The 17,270-nt window shown below is 34.5% G+C and overlaps 1 protein-coding gene across 9 annotated transcripts in view; it reads right to left on the bottom strand.

Moving 5' to 3' along the window:
• The window catches only part of LOC132914527 (muscarinic acetylcholine receptor DM1), a 45,476-nt gene that overhangs the window by 17,931 nt on the left and 10,275 nt on the right, over positions 1-17,270 (bottom strand). For 8 of the 9 annotated variants that reach the window (XM_060973716.1, XM_060973713.1, XM_060973711.1 and 5 more), the window contains one exon: positions 8,572-8,863. The gene's annotated coding sequence lies outside the window, so the exon portion shown is untranslated. Of the gene's footprint in view, positions 1-8,571; positions 8,864-15,874; positions 15,899-17,270 lie in introns of those variants that run through there. The other variant, XM_060973720.1, reaches the window with a different exon arrangement.

Raw genomic sequence — 17,270 nt, 5'->3', positions numbered from 1 at the left:
ATCCTGTGGCCTCGTTGCAACACCCTTTCAATGCGAATGAATATTAAAGTCTGACATGTTTATTACCAACAATAATAATTAATCGCTCTATTTTTAAACGAAGAATTTACTAATAAGAACAGGAGTATCTATTATTCTAAAAAAATAATAATAATGATAAGGAAAATAATATAATCGTAATACGTTGACTTATGTTATGTCGGTAAACACGAAATATCTTTTATTACGCTTCTTTAATACTAACCTTACCAGGCTCGGTCCAATGACCGGTTTCAAAATTTCATTTAAAATTTCATTGTTATTTCCGTCGTTCATCTAACTTTATGTAAATTTTTATATTAACAAAAATTGAGAAGTTGATTAATTAATTTGGCCGGTCCTAGTAAGATGTGCTAAAGTGTGAACTTGGCGCACCAATGCCTGGTAAACGATGATATAACGAAATTTAACTAGCCGCCAAATTCAAATTTTAGAAGAACGATGTCTCATATCCATCGATTAAATAATTGCTTTATCGATAAAAATGATCGAAAAATTCCCTAGGAATATTATATGCTGATGGTAAAGATGTATTAATACCAGCGATACGATATTTTGGTTAATAAAATTACTTTAAAAAAAAAGCAAAAGCATATTTGTTTTAATAAAAGAAAATTTATATTTTACGATCTAATGAATTTAATAATTGGAAATTTAATAGACTAACAAATGTCTAAAACACACTATCCAACGGTCGACATAACATGATTTATATAGGTCTAGTGATTTTATGACTTTATTCGTCAACTCATCACTCACCAGCGGTTAAACCTTCGCTTCCCATTGCTGGTCAGCACACTCTGCATTCCACTTTAACCGAAATACAAATTCGACAGCTCAACCAATCACGGGAAACAAACAAGGCACACCTTCGACCACACCCGACGCAAAATATAAAGCATCGTATCGAACAGTTTTTTCGATCAAACTCAAAGTCGATTTAACTCGATCAACTTTTTAAACAAGCTACAGGTACACTATGAATGTTTGTGTATTTATGGAATATCAAGTGAACCCTTCGAACACCCAAGACGTTAAATCTGAGTTATTTAAAAAGAGCAAAATTTATATATTTATATATCTTTGTGGCGGTACTCGACGACGGAATTATCCGACGGCTTCGCGACACAAAGCATAATATCATCAAAGCATAAGGTCGACATGCCTAGTGTGCTACCGATATCCCTACGGTCCTTCCGTCGAATATTCGGAAGAATGCGTACGCGGCAACAGTCGCGGACGTCTAACGATCGCGTGTGGAGTGGGGATATCGAGGGGCAACAAAGGAAACGAATCTGTCCAAAGAATTCATTCGGTTTCGAGCAGCGAAGTGCGAAGGGTCAAGAATAACAGCGAAGCAAACATAGTCGAGAAGCGAGGATCGTTGATTGTTGGTTGTTGACTGTTGATTGTTAAATAAATTATATTGTTGAACATCGAGAGTATTTCTTGGGCACCTTACATCAAACACCACCTCATCTTTTTATATACGTGTTTTATTCCTTTTTTGACCGCGTATCTCTAACTCTCTTTCGTTCCCACGCCATTTTTTTCATACATATAAAACGTACGTGGTGTATTTATATGATATTATACAAATATTACATTTCCATAATATTACATAATATTATTTATTTTGATATTTAGAGATCAAAGTTTAATACCAATGTTATACTGATTTACAGGCTATTTGCTGTTTCGTCGACGGAGTTTTAGCGAGAACAGGTTAGTCGTTAGTCAGGGGCAGAGTTCGACTAATTTTTAACACAAGCGTGGCGCCAATGCGACATTGGGTTAAAGTGAAAAGGTTGAAGATAAGCGAAACGCTTTAATAGTTGTTCCTAATAGATTCAACGGGGGCGTTCCTCTATCTTGAAATTCCCTTCGAAGTACTTTTATCTGTTTCAATTAATTCATCAGGTTTCACGTTCAATTAACAAAAGCGTTTAATTAAAATGTTAACTACAGAACTTCAAAGTGTAAACACTTTGAAGCGAGAATTGACATCGCAAAAGAGGAGAAAACGGAGGATTTTAACATGTGAAGTCTGAATGTTCCACCTTGGTGTCGTAGTTGCGCTAGTTCCGACAGATGGATATCCGTTCCGACCTGGCTAAAGTGAATAAGCAATCTCTGAATGCAAGTGCTGAATATAAGTTTCGTAGGTCCTCTTTAGTGGACCAACTACAAAAGGCCGAAACAAACACGACGAAACTGTTATTAATGTTTCTCTGTATTGTGAAAACGTCCGTGAAAAGTGTTTCTTTATTTTAAGAAATTATTAAAATAATGACGTCGTTGTTTCAAAGCAATTGGCGGGAAATTCAAAACTGCGCGAAAGAAAAGAACCGAGAGTACCCTTAAAATCGTGTTCTTCTTAAACGTTTTTCTTTGACAGGCACGCGTATCGATTAATGTAATTCAATAACGACTAATAACGATATAACAGGAAAGATTGTCCTATAAACTCTTTTCTCAATATAGAATATCTTTATTATTTCGAGTATTAAGCAAAAATTGAAAATATCGCTGTTACGAACAAAAATATTTTGTTTATAAATAAAAATTTTTAGATTTAAAAAGAACAAAACAGCATAAAAAAAACGAAATAGAATATTATCAAATAATAGATGAAGTTATTTAAGGAGTTAATGTAATTTATCTAATAACCTAATATAACCATTCACTGTGCTGATAGAACTATTGGATAGCTCTATCTAACCTAGCTAATAAACTTATGGCAGCTCTATATGAGTACTTAACGAAGTTATCTGAACGGCTAATTAAACTACCTAAGAAATTAATGCAGTTACCTGATGAACTGATAAGCTTACGCAGGAAGAAATCTGAAATTTATGATCGATGACCTTGTTACTTGTCAATTTACCAATATCGCGATTTGCTAAATTTTGAAACGAATCGGAAGCCATTTAATCGTTTAAAGTAAAATTGTAAAAGAGGGCAGCAGGTATGATCTGCAATTCTTCGCTTATCGATCCGTTAATATCATTAATTGGTAATTTATCGGTCAAAAAGTCTCCGATGGTAACACAGCGTAATTTAAAACTCTTGCATGGTGCCTCATATTTTTATATGCTATTTTATTTATTCACCTGCACGGCATACGGTCTATTTACAGCAATTATTGGCTTCTAGTTTCTGGATTAAATTGAGAAACTGCAATCGATTACTCTGCTTTATTTCTCACTACTAAGCGAACAAACTTCTATTTATTCTACCGATACGACAAGCAAACTGCGGATAGTACGCGTGAACATAGGAAATACTCAAAGCGTAGTATTTGTTACGTTCACAATTCAATAGGTAAAAGAAATTTCTATCCAGCATTCACTTTTTACGTCACACCCATAAAAATATGAATTCAGCATAAATATCGCACTCTGCGCAGACGATGTCTGATCTTTCGGTTTGTTTTACAAGTGACTGCAAGCGAGTTAGATGCAGTGATCCGACGAGGAATCGTGACAATCCCAACCGATTTACCAGCGAATAATACGGTTGAACACGAGTCAACTATCGCATAGAGACAATCTCAAGGGTACACTGCCCGAGGAAATAGAGACTATTGACCTGTGATGAAGCATTGGTACCTTTGGATCGATTACACTCCATACAGCCTCTTCGACCATCTTAACAGCTAACTAGTGGAAATACACACACTGGCTAACGAAAGTATTCGAATACTTGTTACGGATCTGTTTTATGGAATATATTATGTGCATTGTAGAAAACTTTTCGAAATTTTGCTGGCTTTGTAACGCAGCTATCGTGTTTATGTAATAGTAAAATTTGAGGTTAATTCTGAAAATGTACATGTACGAGTATACATAGAAGCCACAAGATATTTATTGCAAACGTACACTTAGTGGAAAATTAGTATACACGGTGCAAATAGTAGCCTTAAAGGTACAATTAATGTTAAAGATAGTGTCATTACACGATCGTAGCTCGTCAATATAACGAATAATCGACTGTTCGAATATTTTGCTGATCCTCACGAACATGTCTTTATGCTTCTTATAAATATCTTGTAACTTCCGTACAGAATGAACCAGTTAAATAAGATCACCCAAATATCTCCATTATTTGTATCGTCGTATAAAAATTTTTCTCAGGAGAAACATGCACTGTTTGAAGCAGCACACGTAATATTGGAAATTGGTTTCCTTAGTGATCGTTTCTTTTTACAAGATCCGAAGATCACTGATATCTTTTTGTCAATAAGCCTATATTTGTGTTTGGATATTTTCCTAGAGTATGGAAAAATAAATTCAACGACCTATAGAACTATGGTCCTTCCGATCCTATGCTTCTCATATATTTGCGTTTGAATGTATTAAAATTTTACGTGATATCTCAGGTTACGCAGCACACCGACTCTCACGTTTATGTCCAAACATAAACATCGGCTCCTATTACAAGCGATAAGGCACTGGACGATCGCAACTGTGGAAATATTTTCGAATGCTAACAATGTTTACGTTTGAATGCGTATACACGAATTAGTATGCTGGGTGTGAATTGAAATGACGCGTAAATTTTTACCAAGTTCGAAATTTAGAAGCGAATATCTCAAAATTAAATAATTCGAATGATACTGAAATTTCATAATGAAACAATCGCTAGAAAGAAAAATCTACTTTGAGTACTATGTTACGCCCCTTGAAGCAGTGCAATTTTCTCCTGGGTAGTTTTCTTACACGACACTAAGTAGTGCAGCTACTTAGGTGATTTCATTTAGTTGGTCCACCCTGTATACATTTTCAAGTTTCAATTCAACCAACATATAGCCTCATTACAGTGCTAATGAAGTTTCCACACGTTTTATATAATGCGTACAATATTATTTAGCTTCTAATTAATTCACGACTAAAGCGGAATTGTAAATGCAATAACAAAAAGAGGATTCTCATTGAAAACCAGTTGACAATTTCTAAATATAGTCTCAGGTTGGTATAGTCGCTTATCTTCAAATTGCACTTGTAACTACTTAGAGTTACAATTTAATGGGGTGAATTCTACAACGTTTCTCTGTACGGTCAGGAGTTGGATTGTTCAGGACAGTTACGCGCCTCATTCGGCTCGGTGCCAACAGGCGTGTAAAGAGTTTCCATAGAACGACATTCGGCAGCAAATTCACGGAGATCGACCTACGACCAAGACGTTCGACACCTTCTTTTTTCACGGCCACTTGAAACAGAGTAGGTTCTTTGAATTGGCTCCGCCCAGGAGCTTATTCTCCGTGCGATATCCAAATATCAAACTCCTGTTTTATGGTTCATTTCAACGTTTTAACCACAGGTGTCACTTGCCACCGAAAGCAGCTTCCATTTTTATCTCTTTAGTACGATTGAATGGAAGATTTTAAGAACATTGGCGTTTAAATACATTCAGTTTGCAGTTCCCGTCGTACAAAATCTTTTCAATTCTCAGGAGTCTCGAGACCTTCAGTATCCCAATCCTAATTTTTAGAACTCTCACAAAGTTCAATTAATCGATCGTATCGCGAATGTAAATCAACTTGCTCTATCATTTTCTACAAAATAGTTGGCGTGATTAATGAATTACGTCCATAGGGATTGTTCACTGTTGAGAAATTTCCTAACACTTGGAAACCCGGCACACTTTACCGCGCGCAAGTTACAACGTTGTTACTCGGCAAAGTAAAAGCTTATTCTTTTTTTACACTTATTTTCATCTTTTTATAATTTTGTTACAGAGAAGCTGGATCGAAGAGCCTAAGGCCATAGGAAACTACTTATCGATATATTCATGGTGATCATGCATCGACAGTTATTTATAAATAGTTTGATTATTAATAAATAACTTCTTCTTCTTTTCAGTTATTCTTTCTGTGTACGAGTTAGTACAGTACATGTTTCCCAATCTTTTTTCAATCATGCTCTACCTCAGCGCCTCGAAGATCCTGCTGTATCCTTTAGAAGTGGAATCTAGGTAAAAAATGATCGTACCCAGTACTATATATATAAATACATAAGTACTGTACATATAAACTACTGCATTACTCTGCTGTACTTTTGTAACGTAAAACGACCAGTACCATAGAAAGTACTATATATATTACTTTATCATACTTGCAGTACTGTAATACAACGAGTACTATATTCCAACTTCAACGAACAATAAACTTCAAGCTTAAGCTAACTCTCGAGAGTTTCAAAGAGTAACAAATTCAATTCTTTGCCGCTACCAATCTTGTATCGACAGGAATGGTAAACATTTTGGAATGATGTTACAGATGGAGGCGTAGAAACGTTAGATCAGATACTGATAGTTTTGGTTACTGTTAGATGTAAATATCCCTGATGTACTGCTTTCGTTACCCCTCATTTCGTATATTGTTCTTTCTTTGCAACTCTTTAACAATCTTTCCAATGACGTACGTTTATATGACATCTTTTTCCTTATCCTAACCTATAAATATACATACTGACAATGTTTGCCGGGGAAATGGGATACCCTATATTATTTTGTACTGTACTTTTAATAAAATAGTACAACTACTATACATGTATGTTTTTTACATACATCACATTCTATGCATTTTTACATCTTCAAATTTTCCATCAACGATTATGATAATTAAGTAGCTTAAGAGATTTTCGAGTGACGTTTCTTTGGAAAATTGTTACTGTCATCGACATCTAAATACTACAAGGATTACCGTGCACAGGTTAGCCGTATTATGCTGAAGCATAGCGATAATAATCTCCTTCTGTTTGGCAAGTATAATCCAGCCAGAGTTACGGGATACGGAAATTTATCTGGTGTCGTCTCTATAAATTTCTCTCGGCCGCTATCAAATGAACCGATCGATGTCATTAATTATTTAACCAGATCACCTAATTATCATAATCGTTTAACAGTGTAACAATATGATCGATGCGTAAACTGATCGTTTATTTATTCACTACTTTGTCACCTGATTAGTCAACTACCAAGACTCGATTATCCAAAGATTTCAAATTTCGTTTAAACTTTAACCAGTTAATTGCGGAATTTAATTTTAGAAACCTCCCGTGAGTATACTCGTCGAACGCATCGAAATAAAGTTTTTGTTCCACATGTATACTTGTCGAACGCAGTTATTTGTTTAACGTAACTCGTTGTTGTGATCGTTTTCGAGAAATTGCAATTTTACAAGGAGATATTAATTTTCGTTAATTCTTGCGAAGCTAATCAATCGTCATTTATATCAAAACAACGAAAAAAATATACTAAATATTATAATGTATGCCACGATATTTATCAGGTATGTAAATATGAAACCGGAATTTTTATATAGAAAATACACGTTTATTGTATGAAAATGATTAAAAATATTTAGGTAGATGGAAAATTCAAATAGCTGGACGTTCGAATAATGTCATTTTATTGTATCGCAAAGTACCTTTCAAGACGTTGGTAATATTTGTTGGCTTATGAAAGTCATACTACGTCATTATGACATGCAAACAGAGCATCCACCGTTGGTATTTTCAATTTTATTTTTAAAGGAATACGATTTTGCTCGATCAAGTCGATTGTCTGTTCCCTATGACAGCTGACTGTGTCACGTTGCCAGCGATACATAACACTTCGACAAGATCGTCCATTGTTTCATCGAAACAATAACGATCGCAGCGCCATTTACTGGAAATCTGTCGAAACTTTCGCGTTCATTCGGTATTATACTTATACGATGATATATTTAAAGATATAAAATAACAGAATGAACTTTTGAAGGAAGTAAAATAAAATTCTAGTTATTCTTATTCAGATAGCTGTTACGACCTCTTTGAAAAGCGCGTATCTAAAATGTGTCGCATTGTTCACACCATATATAGATTTTTCATAATAATTATTTATATTTTTTTATTTGTTCGTTTCATTTCGTCTTGGACACTAAATATTCGAAGCATCTTAAAATGTACGAACATATTTTAGTTTTCACTAAAATTCCAATTCGAACAACAAATTATAACTGCTTTTTACGCATGACGAATATACTCGTCATAACATAAGATACTGTCATTTCATCGTGACGAGTATACCCGTCAGAAATAGCTAAGTGGTTAATAAGAGGAACTGTGCGCTTTTATCTTTCATCTGTATGTTACAGTAGATCAAAATGTGGCATGGTCGTTGCATGATATTATGCATTATTCATTTTCAGAATCACTCTTGTGAAATTTCAATTTAAAAGAAAAAAGAATCTTCAATTTTCTTCTTGCATTTTCTACTTTACATGCTAGTACTTTTTTCTTATGCCCATATGTATGTATATTTGTATGTATGAACGTCGTATTGCGTAATACCAAGGTAAAATTTATTAAAAAAAAAAAAAAAAAAGGAAGAAGAGAAGATATTGATGTTTAAATGTATGATCATCGTATCGCGTAATATGTAATTAAAACTTATTTAAAAAAAGGAAAAAAAGAAGGATAGAAAGTTTCTACGTCTGCACTTAACGAACGATAAAACAGATTTTCAATTACAAATTCTACTTACTTTTCGCTGATGTGTGCTTTCTGGAGCTCATAGTTGGTTAACGACAGCATGTCACATTTCCTGTTACACCGACGAATCCTCCTCAGGGAGCGCGCCGCGGTTAATGAAAGCCCCATCGCCAGTCACCGGCATCTTGAACCTCGTGAACATAATAGCCGGCAGAGAATTCTACTTTTCATCGATCGAAACCCGCCTGAGGTTGCATTCTTCAACCGGGTATTTCACAGTCACGATATATCACAGTCGAAGGTGGTACTTCAGTCGGTGTTTCGCGAAATACAACGAACGATTACTGCAAATAAAAAAAAAACAAGTATGAGAGGAGGAATTAATTTTTCGAAAGTTAGGAACGAAGAATATCACGAAATAGCTTTACTGAGAAAGTTTAAGATTTAACCAGTTGAACAATTTTTAATTTAGCTAAATCTAACTTTGAAAATTCCTTACGTGCGTAGTTAAATCAAACAATGACGAGTATATACGTCGAACGCAGGTCAATCGCTCGTATTACAAATTTTACAAAAATGTAACGCAAAACAAGGAAGTATCACATTTTTATTTGATAAAAATTAACAATTTATTGTTGAAAAAGGTATAGCTAGTAAAAATTAAAAAATTGCCAAAAAATAATAAAATAAAATAGACAAAACAAATCGGAGAATAGCAGATATACGCAATAAAGTACACAAATGGCGATTCATTGGGGAAAATGGAGAACTCAATTTATACAAAGCGATACATTACACGAATAACCGATACACCAAAGAGAATAATCCAGCAATAAAAATTTTTTTTATAAAATACATAACAGTTTTACTAGAGGTATAAAGGAAACATACCGCTAAATGTCATTTATATTATCTGTTAAGAATTGTGGATCTTTGGTGCCGAAATAATATTACAGGAACATTGAATATACACTGAGGTCTAATATTAAAATAATAATATATTTATTACAAGAAGGATTTCTCATATATTCATCGATTCACACTTGCGCGCGTCGATTCGCACTTTTTCCACACACGACCGTTAACCGACTCTCTTCCCAGATGCTTCTAAACTCCCGCCGATCGTCATTTGTCCTAACAAAAGCCTGGACGCTCTTCGACGCTTACACACATGTATCCACACACCGATACTCACACACAAGTAACTCTAATACGCATTTAACCCAGTCCAGCACGGAAAATTATACATATCTCAACATTATCTTTTACTAAAATTTTGAGTTTTTATAGTAAATGGTATTTCTTTATTTTACACGACGAGTATACACGTCGAATGCAGTTGACTAGTTAATACGTGGACTTAAGTAAAGAATCGTACGTTAAGTTCTACGACTACCGTTTTAAGTACATATAAAAAGTACAAAGGAATGAGAAATAGAAAATCGTAAATCAAACGCATTTCTAGGCAGCAGAGGCTGAAATAAGATCAAATCACTATCGATTAAATTTTAATATTTTAATCCACTAATAATGGAACAACGTTAAATGAATTTAATTGCATTGTATATTCATAAAGCGAAGCTTATAAGAGATGATAATTGGTATGGAGGTTATTCTTATATTAAAGAAAAAAATAAATAAATCGGAACGTAGAATAAAATTTTTCCATTTGTAGCTCCATTTGCGAGAAAATTAAACTTGGAAATTTGCTAAATATATGCGAATAGCGTGACAAATTATCATCTTTAAAACCTCCGAGGGAAACGTAATATCGCGTTGTTATTAGGGTTAACAACCAATTAGCCGATTTATCATAGTCATCATCAGGCCACATACGAGTTCTAAGATCTATATGGATAGCGGAACTTTGAATTCTAATTAGAACTCGGAAGTCGTGCAGTTTCTTCGTGCTGTTTCAATAGCAATTATATGTATAGTTTGTCACAAAGCCGCAAAAGCGACGAAAGGAGATTGCCAGCTAGTTGGCCAAATTGAACATTCGTGATAATATTCGATATTTCGTCTCAATCAATCTTATGTTACAACTTTTTCTTTTTTCATTTAATTTTCATTTGATCGTTTGGATTATTTTCTGAACTTGATTTAGGTATTGATATTAAAATATGAATTTACAATTTGGATACGAATGGTGATAAAAAGATGTAAATTTCCATAAACGTTCAGACATTACTAATTCGTTGTTTAAATTCAAAGTTGAGAGCTATAATCTTTGGAAGTTTCCATTTCTCACGATTAGATGCTTTCTAGAGGCGTCCTAGTGAAGTGTTTGCCTTCGTAACAGCGACAACTTTACTGTACCGTAATGTTAGTTCCTTTTCGCGAGAGTTGGCACGAATGATTTGTTTTTATTGTTTTCCTCCTAAAAGCGTGCGAGTTCCTTCTCGAGAAGGAGACACGTAACATGTACACGCGGGTGCAGTTATAGCGAAGGGACGCGCGATAAAATGTGTGTTGAAAGTCATCGGAGCTTTGTACTCTTTTATCTCAATAAAATCCAGCAGTCTGGACTGAGTGAGAGAAATGTTTTGAAGATAGAGACAGAGAGAAAAACAAAGGAATGTGAACGTACAGGTGGAAGAATGGGCCAACCTGGAAAATGTTTATTAAAATAATATATCACTTCGTTTGAGCGGATGTTATCTCGAAATATAATTATGCGTTCGTTTGCCTGAATAAGGAAGTGATTCTCCATCGAATTATTTTATCATTTAGCTACCAAATAAACGAATCTTTCGTTTAATCAATACGCAACAAAATTAATATCAGAAATAACAGAGTGGTCCGAAGCAATTTTATGGATTTTTATCGATTTCAAAGTATACTTTTTTATCAAGTACACGGATAAAAACTTCTATTGTGTTTTCCTCGTGCAGATTTCACAATCTTAGAGAAGCTTTCAAACAGATGGAGGCTGGTCTTTAGTCGAATACATCCATCTGAAATTTTCCTAGTCTTTTTCTAAACTCTTATACACAACAACCGACGAACGTTGTAAACGATTCTTCCGTAATAAAGAACATCAACCACGGACTACAAGTGTTCTTTTATTCTATGCAATTAAATTGGCCCCAACATCGTTAAGCTATCGCTGCAGGCATAGCGCAAGAGCGCTAGTTACGAATACACAGATTGACACATTCGTTAGCAAATGTGCAGTCAAAAACAAGATGCAAGATGTGAACCTTTTCTTGCCTTTCCTTAATTCTCCATCTGAATACTGGATCGTTTTCGACCACTAATTTGAGGTAAGTTTTTATTTCTCTCATATCTTTGTCCAACTTTTGCTTCTTTTAGAAAATACTCACACATACACACACACATACATATATACAGGATTTGGTCGAATAACACGTAGAAGCGTGCATTACGTGATTTCTTGTGGAAAAGTAAGCATGGAATAGAATTTTAGTTGATAATAAAAGGCTTACTTTTCGAGAAAATTGAGTTTGAAAAGTATACTTGAACATGGTTAATTTAACTTAAACTGGGAAGTAAACAATCAATATGGCGTCGTTGTAGAAACAAAAGTAAGCAAGACATGTAAAATAAAATCTTTCCGTTTAAGACTTTATCTTTAAGAAAATAAATCTTGAACGTGTTTAGTTAAAAATCGATCTAGTACTACACGTATAGTAAATTTTCAAGTTTTTTTTTCGGAAACAACGTGTTTTGAGAAAAAATTGTATTTTATATTTTTGACTTATTTACACGTAGAACCACCTCTTGTTCGTAACTACCACGTTCAATTTTCAAACTCGATTTTCGCGTAAACTAACCGGAGAATGAAAAAGTTTTATTCTATATTTTTTTTCTTATTTTTCTACAGGGAGTCACGCCCTGCACGCTTTTATATGTTATCCGGCAGGATCCTGTATACAATATGTAATAATAAAAACTACTAGATGATAGATCTTCTGGAAGCTTGGAAGAGTATTCAAGAATTTTGGGGAATTTTTTAAAACACAAAAACGTAAAAAAAGGACAGCATGGACTTGAACGTGTCAGTATGCAGACGGAGGGTTAAACGCTAGAGAATATAATATGCAATGGCTTAATAACGAAATAAACAATCAATCAGCGATTAAGGAAGAACCATCGATCAATAATTTTTTCAGTAATTGTCTGTCTGACTGTCGTTGCGTGTAACCTGGAAACGTCAGATATGACATGCAGCCAATGCACGGTATAATATTCATCACACGGCCGCACGCATGAAACAAAAAGAGAAGAAAATAAGAAATACTAAAAAAAAAATTCTAGAAATACTAGAAAAATCAATTAAACGTCGATTGAAATCACGTCATTACGATATGACTTGACTGGTTCCTCTCGAAACAGCCGCATGTTTAATATTTTAGATTTCTCTTAAAAATTATAAAATTATTATAACCCATAGATCGTAACTTTTGGATCGATGTGTCGTTTATATAATAATCAATTATGACACGTAATTTCCCGAGGAACGAAAAGTTTTTGGTCGCTTAGCTTTCAAAGTTCTACGGTGTTGTTTTCGGTGGAAGGAAACAACACTGTAATTTTGTGTTGCAACGTGGCAGTCGACCGGACAAAGTATACGCGATGAAAGTATAGTTAGAGAAAAGAGGCAGCTTTTGCTGGACATTAAAAAGGAATTTCTTTCCTGGGCTCTTTAAAGAGAATTCCTTTGTGCAAAGTTTTAAGTATTTTCTCTGAGCTCAAAGAACTTCTTTAACGACCTCAAACAAACTTTTTACAACTTTATTCGCCATGCCTAACTATGCTTTATTTAAATACGATATTTGACTGACGATCGTCTAAATGATATATTCTGTCAATTTTCAATAATTATTTTAACACTAACCATACCACGCCCGGTTAGATGATCAGTTTTGAAAATTAATTTAAAACTGTACATTCATCGTTACCTACTTTGTTCATCCAACTTCATTCTGATATTAACACATTCTGACATTAAGCTAAGAAATTCTGATATTAACACAAATTGAGAAACTGATTAATCAGATAATTTACACAATTTAGATAAAGTTAAACGATCAAAAGAAATAACGACGAGTGTACGATTTTAAATTAACTTTTGAAATCGGCCAGATTAACCGAGCCAGATATAGTCAACGTTAAAAGCACAGTAGAACCTGCGTTATACCCGGGAGGCACCAAGCAGTCCGGTTGGGGATCCGGACGGCCCCTGGGAGAGGGCGAGACGTAGTACGGGCGGAATATTGTGTGAGGGGGCCCGGTGTGTCGCCACAGCGGTTCCCGCGCACCCCTCGGTCGCAATAGGGACGGTCATAGGGAGGTTTTAGTCGGTTGGAGTCCGACACTACCACGTCGCTCTTCTCCCTAGAGGCGGTGGGTGCCCGTGCAGATTTCCTCCACGAAAAAAAAAAAAAAAAAAAAAAGAACCTGCGTTATATGAACGTTCTGTTAGCTGAATGTTACGATTATTGTACGTAAACAAGTGGAGAATGTTCACATACTTCCGTAGGATTTCTGCTAACCACGGACATAATTACGAAGCTAGATGTAATTAGAATTCATAAAAAGTCAAGTTTAGGAGAGTGCAGTAACATGGTAGGAAATGGCTGGTTGTAGATGAAAAACGAGGAGTGTACGAGGTAGACTTTCTCGCCGTGTGAAATGCTAGAAGAAAATGAGGAGCTGAACTTGGGCGGAAATGACGCAGATAAAGTTATCGCAATGTCGCATAGAATAACAGGATGCAACGATTGTGACGAGCCCAGTGTAATCGATTTGCTAAGAATTACAATAATCGAGCACATTCTTCCAACGAAGTTACCTCGCAAAATGTTTTGAACAACGACCTAGAAGTGGAATAATCAGGATGAAAGCAGTAACGAGGATGTACCATCTCGTTTCGTGGTATTTATTTTCGATTTTCGAACAAACAGCTCAGATATATCGTATATCATATACGTAGTCACGACCATAATCGAAGATTTCTTGTAGACAACACCGTAAGTGGCAAATATCGAATTTTTCTTAGGAGAGAGGAAGAGTTTGTCTGGCTTAAAAGCACTTTCAAAATTTCATTTTGCTTCGATTGTGATACGACCTTAAGCGTATAATAATCCAAATGGCTCAGAAAATTCTCTAGTTTTCTGCTCTAGCATAGTTGAAATTCATCGGGAAAAGGATCGTACTTGTAGAAGAGCTTGCATGCAACTAAAAGCCCAAAGCCAAAGCTCTTAGTTATAAATGCCATTCGCTGTAAGTATCGATCCTATTTGGTCCTAAATAACTTGTATAAAAGTAAGAAATATATTCTTTGAAAATGTTTTTTTTTATCTTTATTACAGAAGTATACTTCATAATGTTCCGAGCAAGAATTATTGAGCATGTCTGTCGCTTAATGATATTTACATTGTTTTATATACATTTTTTTATTTCAACGCTATTAGTAATTATTTACAAATAGAAATTGTTCTTAAATCTTAAATACTTAAATATAGAATATTTCCATTGGCACGTACGACATTATACGATAGAAAAATATATTTTTTTATTTTTGCACTTACAGCCTTGTCTGCAGGAAATCTTCAACTATGATTTAATACTTCATAGATCTAATACGGCCACGCTTGAAAACGGGAGAAAGATTGCCCACATTTTTTTCTTATTTAAGGTTCCGTATAATTTCGTTGATTGCCCCCAGCTTCTTCAGCTTATAAATTTTAACGCGTGTTCGCGGTCTTTGCGTAATGCTTTCCGGATTGACTTCTTTGCGAACGATATTAGAAACAGCGACCCGATTACCAAGCCATGTACACACGATAACGCATTATCGGATCGAGATGATCTCTTTCCTGAATCCTTTCGCAACTTTGGACGCTCGATATTCTCAATATATTAAATCGTCCGAAAAGTTTCTTTCATTTTATAAGAAAATAAAGGATACATAACATTTTCAGTCTTATATTATTTTATCGAATTACGTATGATCCACTTTGTTCTATCAAGATAAAGATTACAACGTTCGATAGATTAGGTTTCTTGTTTGTGCAAAGATGCGTCGTTGTAAAAGGCGTGTCTGTAAAAGAAAGATACTTTTCGGACAACCTAATACAACGCCTGAATATTTGGAACTATTCGAAGCTTAGAACTCTTGAAAGTCTTAATAATCTTGATAATCTTAAAAGTCTTGATAGTCTTGGAAGTCTTGAAAATCTTAATTACCTTGATAATCCAGAAAGTCTTGAGAGTCTTGCAAGTCTTGAGAGTCTTGCAAGTCTTGATAATCTAGGGAATCCCGAAAGTCTTGGAAATATTGGAAGCTCTGAAAGTTTTCATGTGAAAGTTTTGGAAACCTTAATTACTTTGATAATCCTGAAAGTCTTGAGAGTCTTGCAAGTCTTGATAGTCTTGAAAATCTTGATAATCTTGGGAATCCCGAAAGTCTTGGAAATATTGAAAGTTCTGAAAGTCTTCATAGTCTTGGAAGTCTTGAAAATCTTAATTACTTTGATAATCCTGAAAGTCTTAAGAGTCTTAGAAGTCTTGATAGTCTTGAGTCTTGATAATTTTGGAAGTGTCGATAGTCTTGGAAATATTGGAAGTTCTGAAAGTCTTGATAGTCATGATAGTCTTAAAAGTCTTGAAACTCTAATCGCGAGTCTTAATACGTATACTTTGCCATCAGTTTCGAATGTGTTAAATATTAAATCAAATTAATATTTTATTAATCCATCCGATTAATTCAGCCGATTAATTCATCTAACGGGCGTTATACTGTGATTGTATTATTTATTATTAAGATTAAATATGTAAATAAAATAGAGAGAGAGGTGAAACGAATAACGGGAGGGAAAATTTTACACCTCAGATATACGATATGTGTGATAAAAGCCGTGAAACGTGATAGGATCGTAACAGTCGAACCATTTCCTGCGTAATTCGTTGTTGAGAATGAAGCCTTGGCGGCCAAATCTTTGTCACCGAACATACTACATAAATTCTCAGTTATCGTTATGGTATCGTAGCTGTGTTATCGCATATATTCCTCTCGCGAATTTTTAATTTTCCTCCTTAGGTGTTTCTTCCATGTGAACTGATTTGAATAAAAAACTGAAAATATAGCAGAGATCGAAGTATTTTATTTCAAAGTAAAATAAATAAATATTCGTAACTTTTATAAAATAAAATATTTCAAACTCCCTTCGAACAAACAAGAATTTATGATCGAAGAAAATATCGTGTTTCGTACTTTTCGAAAGTGAATGAAACATCAGTTTTTACGAAGATAAAAATATTCTATTTTTCAGGAAGATAAGAGAATATTTTGTATTTAGGGGAAATAAATATTCTCGATTTTCATGCAATGAAATATCTCCGATATTCCTGTCCCGATTATTTTGAAAACAACATTGCCACATAGTATTTCTCGCATGACATATTTTATATAATAAAACGTTAACAAAGATAAAGAACGAAAATTGCAACGAGAACAGAGCTTCTTCTCCAGAAAGATAATCTTCGGAATTTTCTTGGTATCATCAATTTCGCAGATTGCTTTTCAAATCGTTATAAAGTTGGAAAAGTAGCACGAGTGACAGCAATAAAAGTAAAATAAGAACGAAGTGAGAGGAGAATGGTTGAGTAAGCTAGTAGTATAAGCGTTATTCGGTCAGACCACAAGATTCAAAGTTCGCTTCTTCTTTCGATGCGAGGTAAAAATACTAACAGTATCAGAATCGACGAGCATTATTCGCATTG

The sequence above is a fragment of the Bombus pascuorum genome, chromosome 15, assembly GCF_905332965.1.
Source record: "Bombus pascuorum chromosome 15, iyBomPasc1.1, whole genome shotgun sequence".
In the NCBI taxonomy this organism is placed as follows: Eukaryota; Metazoa; Arthropoda; class Insecta; order Hymenoptera; family Apidae; genus Bombus; species Bombus pascuorum.
The sequence above is the reverse complement of the archived record's forward strand: the minus strand, read 5'-3'. Positions and strand labels throughout refer to the sequence as shown.